Raw genomic sequence first — 6992 nt, 5'->3', positions numbered from 1 at the left:
AAAGAAAATCTTGGTACTTCCTCAACTTTGTTCCACTTAAGCCTAGTTAACTGGTTTTTTTTATAGTAATAATTCAAACTTAAATGTTATCCCTAGGTTTGCATTTTCTTGCCTATTTCCTTTGTCTCTTAAAATGTTTCCTGTACATAAGATACAAACTTAGGGTAGCATTGAGGGAAGATATACTATGTCATATAAGTTTGTCTAGTTTAAAAGGTACTATATGGTTTGCTGCACTAGAACCAATGTTTAGAAATGGTCGATTTCTTAGCCAACATGGAAATAATGAATACAAAGAACTTTCATTTCAATGGATGAAACATAAGAATGATCTACTGATTAAAAAAAAAAAACAGAAAAAGGATACTTTTATAGAATCTAACCCACCACAGCCAGTTTGCAAAGGATGGAGGCAAAGAAGTGCATGTAGCATCAGAGAACACAAACAGATTGTTCCATTCAAACCCAGGGCATTAACAACCCTAAGTCATTGGACTATTATGATTTAAATTATCCAAAATTTTCACCAAGCAGAAATACTAAAGTGGTGCAAAGACTGATAGAAAAAGTTCCAATCCTCTTGATCACAGTGATACTTGGCTAGTTGTCGAGCACATTTTCAGGATCCTAAGACAAGGATCAAATAACTTAATGAATAAATGCTGTAATTTAAGGTGGGGATCTAGTTTGGAATTGAACTGATGAAAATCTCATTATATAACTAGTTTTGTTTCTCAAGAAGGCATTATATATAATTGTATTTGGATAGCAATCATCATTTACTTGGCAATATGTACCTCTTTGTTCTTTAATAATTATGCCAATAAGTTATGTTCCTTCTATAAACCTTATTTTTCCATGGATTTCTATTTCCTAATATTATTTGGAAATTTGTAATACTAAGAACTTGATAGGTACCATAATAAATGAAATTGAGTGCATAGTATCATCATATTTATTGGGTACCCATCAGCATGCCCATATTTTGGTTTAATATATGAAAGTCTTATCCACTAAGAAGTTGCCAACTCGTCATACTTTGACAAATGATAAGTCTTATCCCCTTGGAAGTTGCCAACTTGTCTCATGAGTCACGAGGAAAAGTCTTTTATGCATCATACACAAGACCTGGGGAACTAATGGGGAAGCCAGTAGTTGAGATGGTCATTTGGTGTTCCTCCGGAAAAGGAGGGACAGGACCAAAGCTGTAAAATTGCAGGCTCTCTGTGATATGGACAGTGGACCTAATATGCACCCTGCCCTGTCCCCACTCCTAGTTCCTGTTATCTATACAAGACCCAGAATTAAATCTTATCTTCATTGTTTCTTATCCGTCTCTCTCTAATATACACAAAACAAACACTTTTAAGTTCTAAAACACGCTTTTCTATTATTGCATATTGGCCCTTTCCAAGTTTCACACACTGAAAAAACTAAAGTCAAGGTTAAAGTCTAATTAAACCTCCATGGAATAGTTACCATATATTCAGCATCAGTAAGTATGAAAATATGTTTTTTACTTGTTAAATTTTTGAGTTCTAATAATCTTTAGAGATATTTTGTTAATCCATTATGAATCTATTTTATTGTAGTATCAAATGGTGCTAAAGATTGTTGTTTTTCATAGCCTGAAACTTTGTGCATGCCTGTTGTAAGTTCTGATGGAGGTCACTGATGTAACCGCTTTTGGTCACGTACCAATTTTTTGTGGTGTATCAATTTTTTTTTTGGCTAAGAATCTCGTCATTTGAACTGCTCCCAGGAGAGGATGGTGGAGCTCCCTGGTAGTGAGCTACTTGGTGACGAGCTCCCTGGTGGTGAGCTACTTGGTGACGAGCTTCCTGGTGGTGAGCTACCTGGTGGCGAGCTCCCTGGTGGTGAGCTACCTGGTGACGAGCTCCCTGGTGGTGAGCTACCTGGTGACGAGCTCCCTGGTGGTGAGCTACCTGGTGACGAGCTCCTGGTGGTGAGCTACCTGGTGACAAGCTCCCTGGTGGTGAGCTACCTGGACGAGCTCCCTGGTGGTGAGCTACCTGGTGACGAGCTCCCTGGTGGTGAGCTACCTGGTGACGAGCTCCCTGGGGGTGAGCTACCTGGTGACGAGCTCCCTGGTGACGAGCTCCCTGGGTGGACTCGTCATTTGACCTCCTCCTAGGCGGTCTGTAACTCAGGGGATGGTGGAGCTCCCTGGTGTAGAGCAACCCGACTGCCCTCTGCATGAGGTGATCTCCTCTCCTTTGTAGGTGGCGGGAGCTGAGGGACCTGCGAGAACTCCATCTTTTCCTCCTCTTTGTAGGCGGTAGGAGCTGAGGAACCTGTGAGAACTGAATCAGATGACCCGGGGGGATTTTCCCGGTGGGGACTCTTCGATGCCTAAGTTTGCATTTTGATTGTAGGGAGCTTGGAGAGAAATGAGAGAGCTAGAGAGCAGGGATTACCTCCATTTTTTCATTCTCTCCCCCTTGTCTTTGGGGGTCGGAGTGCCTATATAGTGGTGCCCTATCAAATCAGGCGTAACAGCCTCTGTCAAGTCAGGCGTAACCGCCTCTATTTCTTTGCCACAGCTGTTATTGCCAGAGCTGAGGTGGCGGGTGCAGGCGGCTGCTGCAGTGTACGGCTCTGCCAGTCAAGGGACAGCTCTCAGGACTGGCAGGCACGGCGCCGCCTAGCGAGAGACGTGGGAGCAAGCCTCCGGATCTGTTAGGTACAGTTGTCAGGCAGGAGATCTTCCTGCGATACGCCAAGCTGCCCCTAAGTGCCGAGCTCTTCGTAAGACGCCAGGCTGCCTGTGGTGAGTAGCCTATGCCGAGCTACCTGTAAGTGCCGAGCTGCCCCTAAGTGGCGAGCTCTTCGTAAGACGCCAGGCTGCCTGCGGAGTGGCCAGCTGCCTGTGGCGAGCTGCCTATGCTGAGCTGCCCCTAGCTATATTGAGCTCCCCGAGCTATGCCGAGCTGCTTGTGGCGAGCTCTGCCGAGCTGCCTGTGGCGAGCCATGCCGAGCTGTCTGTAAGTGGCAAGCTGTGGCAAGCTCTGCTGAGCTACCCGAGCTTCCTGAGCTGCCCAATTGTCAAGAGGCTGCACTCGGTTTGCATGAGGTGCTAGGTGTCACAATTTCACTAGAGGGCCAAATCCGCCCTCATCATTTGCCCCCCACTCCCGAGCTGAGAGTAACTTAGCGAAGGGAGTAGATTTATTCTTTTGGCTCGTAAGTCGACGAGCTAGTAAGTGTTGATCCAATTCCTTAGGCTTTGGGAGCTGCCTGTATGTGGCGAGCTGCCTGTAAGGTGAAGAGGTCTCCGCCAGTTCAGTAGTGTAGCCCTTAGGCTCTAGGGGCAACTTATAGTTCAGTTTTGCTGATTTTGCTCATGCTGAGGAAGCGATTGGGTATTTAGCAATAGTGTGGCCCGTAGGCTTTGGGAGTAACTCGTAGTCCACTCTTCTTGACTTTGCCCATGCCAAAGAGGCGATTGGGTCTTAAGCAATAATGTGGTCCGTAGGCTTTGGGAGCGATTCGTAGTCCACTCTTCTTTGACTTTGCCCGTGCCGAAGAGGCGACTGGGTCTTAAGTAGTAATGTGGCCCGTAGGTTTTTAGGAGTGACTCGTAGTCCACTCTTTTTTGACTTTGCTCGTGCCAAAGAGGCGGCTGGGTCTTAATAGGTAACGTGGCCCGTAAATAATGTAGATAATGGGTAATTTGGGTTTTTTCTTCATATCTTTGTTTCTTTGATCACTACAAAATAAACTTTATTAATTATAATGTAAAGAATTCTCTACAAAGAATTCTTGAACTCTACCTATATGTGTTTTTCTTTCATATTACTAAAGGACAGAAGCTTAGCTTTTGCCTTGGTTTTTTTGGTAAGACTTCCTCTATGAAGTTAGAGTACAATGAAGTGGGAGAAATTCCTGTAGGACTAGAGTGGTGACATGGAGATATTGATGAGCCTTGCAAGTCATTGTGGGGAAAATAATTAGATACAACTTGTGCTTGTTGGTAATCTTGTAGGAATAGATGGAAAAGTTCAAGAAAATTTATAAATCTAAGTCACCTGAAATGAGAAAGAAAATGAAAAAAAAATGGTGATAAATTCATATGAAGTATATTGTCAATTTGGTCTTCAAAGTTGTTCTTGTGGAAGTCTAGTACCTTTGACGAATTTAAAATTAGATATGGTGAGAACCAAATGTTCATTGGATTGGCCTTGGTCAAATTTGAGTCGAACTCTGTCATCGTTGGAATTTCAGGAGGGGACATAGGATTTAAAGAACTAGTCCCATTATATTGGCTAGCAGCTTGACATGGATCATCACTAGTGTTGCTCCGGAGACCATTCAACAATCTTTTGGGACTGATTTTTCCAGTGACAGAAGTTTGTCCTACCTTCTTGCCTCTGGGTTCTTGGAGATCTCCCTTCTTCAGTCCTTGCTCATTCTTCTTAATTACATGGCACAAAGCAAAAGCTACCTGAAGAAATTAATAAGCATGTAATATGTCAAAATTAAGATTGAAAACTGGGTAACTAATACTGTTTAGATGTCTGACAATTTTGACAGTTTTTAGTATACCTGAAAACTGAATATCCCAACTCAGAGAGAGAACAAAAGCCACAAATAGAACATTTATGGCACAAAATAAACCAACTCGGATTCTCACTAATATTATTTCTTAATGACTTCTGACTGAGCAGTTCATAAACACTTAACTTATGCTATATTCAAGGCTGTGCTATATAGAGAACAATGTTTATCTGATTAAGGAGTGACTCTTAGGCTAACCAGAAAAATGAACATATCAACCTTTGAAGTCGATCAAGTTGATCATTTTCTGTGTCTACCAAATCAAAAGTTAGCTTCTGTTTAGAAGGGATGTCCATAGAATTCATTGTCATCTATAAACTATAAATGATGTCAAAATAACAATTCCTACAAAATGAGAGTTATTTCTTTGCATATATTTACTCTCGAAATAACAGAAGCACCGTCATGTGGCCTTAGTTGGTTATGCAGTGTTTTCTAAAGCTTAATTGGTCTTGCAATTAAGTGGATAAGAAATAATTGGTCCTTAACTAAACTCGTATAGACTTTAAGTGGTCCTACAAAGAAATAATTGATTTAGTTTTGATTTGTTTTCTTTATCTAGGGCTTGAAATTACAAGGTTCCTGTTATTGGAGCAAGGTTATTAAACGTTACAAAATTTTCTTCTACAGTTGAAGAAAGGAGCATGAAATAAACATCCCTCTAATTCTGGCTAGTGGCACTATTGATTCTCTACCCTCTCCTTGTGTTGTGATTCCCTTTCAAAGGTCTTGATTATGCCATATCACCATATTTGATCCCCGATCAAAATCTATCACGTGAAACAAAATCCTTAAACAACCAACCACACAAAATTTCAACCCTAAATTTCGGGATTTAGCCAATCATCCATTAGAGATTCAATTTCGATATATATAACACTACAACACTCTTCAAACATAAAACCCGTGATCTGTATATACCTAACATGATCAAACCCTTCTGATGCAGCACAATCTAGGCAATTGATGTGTGGCTCATTGTGACACTAGCAAGTGCACTAGCCGTTCAAATAATAAAGTAGTGAGTGAAGTATCATTCCCACGAGGATTTAGGAAACAAGTATCAATACTAAATTGAGTACTTCTTATCTGATTAACAAGTAAATCAAAACTTTAATGAAAGCTAAAAATCCTAAATTAAAATCTATTTAAATCATTGGTCCAATTGCCCTAAAATCAGGTTAGAAGAGTAAGCAGTAAATGTCAATCTCAGAATTCAGCAATCTATCAATTTGGATCATTCGAATAAATCATGATTGAGCCTTGGTTTGGTCAGACCCCAAGCTCATGAACAGCCCCTTTCGAGTGCATGTTCAATCTATGCATGAGTGATGATCCCCATATCTCTATCAAGGATCTAATCCTCATGCATGCATTTCTACAAACACATACAAGGTATCAATTCAAAACTGAATTGATCACTAACTGAATTGTGCAAGTTATCTCTAATCTTGCATCCAATTCAGTTCTTGAATAGTAGATCTGAATTCCTAGAGTCTCTCTCAATCTGAAAATTGCAGATCTGAATTCTCTTTCAAGCAATTCAGATCTTGCAATCTCAGATCTGAGAATTCAGATCTGAGTTTTGAAGGTTAGTTGGCCGATTAATCTACAATAACACCCTTATTCAAGAAACATAAAGTACAATTCATGACCATTCGAATGAATAAAAAAGAATTAGATTGCTGAACTGAAATTTTACAAGCTGAAATACATCAAGGAAGAATGGAAGAAGGAGAAAGAAAAAAGAAAATATAACAAAGAAACAGGATTCAAATTAAAGGAAAATGAAACTACAATTGAGTTATTACAAAGGATCTTTGAATCACAAACCCCCAATTTCGAACTCACCTTCTCTTCTATCTTGCTTGTCTTGAACTTCCTTCAGGCCTTCTTCTTCTTCTTCCTTGCGCCTAGCCTTCTTCTCTTCTCTTCTCTCAAGGTGGTCGAACCTCTAAGAGTGGGAGAGCCTTCCTCTGAAGCAATTGAACACCTCTCCTCCCTCCTAGAGGCCTTCTTATATAGTTTTTCAAGGGGGCTCTTGCCCCTTCTTGAAGCCTCTAGAATGGGGTGTATTACAACCCTTTCTTGAACTTTCTAGAGCTCTCTTGAAAGCCTCCTAAGGGCTGCTATTTGGGCTGCACTTAGGCTATCTCTTAGCACATGATAGCTATACATTGAGTTGCACTTTTGGGCTGAGAATGGGCCTTCTTTGCTGGGCCGAATCCTACTCTTAGCTACGCTTTCTTTTCTTGGGTTTTCTCAAGGAATCCACTTGCTCTTCTTGGGCCGAAGTGCTCTCTCTTGCTTCCACAACTGGGCTGGGCTGAATTTGGTCTTTTTGAACCTTCTCTTCTTGCCTTTTTCCTTCATTTTCTTGGATTAATTACCCTTGAAACTTATTCTTAGCATTA

General features: G+C 40.9%; 1 long non-coding RNA gene across 1 annotated transcript; it reads right to left on the bottom strand.

Moving 5' to 3' along the window:
* Nucleotides 1-429: 429 nt before the first annotated feature.
* LOC148803192 (uncharacterized) lies at nt 430-6553 on the bottom strand. Its single transcript, XR_016081313.1, has 3 exons — nt 6430-6553; nt 4148-4465; nt 430-4049 (listed from the first exon to the last, which is right to left on the bottom strand). It is a non-coding gene; the product is annotated as an uncharacterized LOC148803192 (long non-coding RNA).
* Between the last annotated feature and the right edge of the window lie 439 nt (nt 6554-6992).

This window comes from Nelumbo nucifera, chromosome 1, assembly GCF_055504915.1.
Source record: "Nelumbo nucifera cultivar China Antique chromosome 1, China Antique-T2T, whole genome shotgun sequence".
Lineage (NCBI taxonomy): Eukaryota > Viridiplantae > Streptophyta > Magnoliopsida > Proteales > Nelumbonaceae > Nelumbo > Nelumbo nucifera.
Note: the sequence above shows the minus strand (reverse complement) of the source record. Positions and strands in the feature narration are given on the sequence as shown.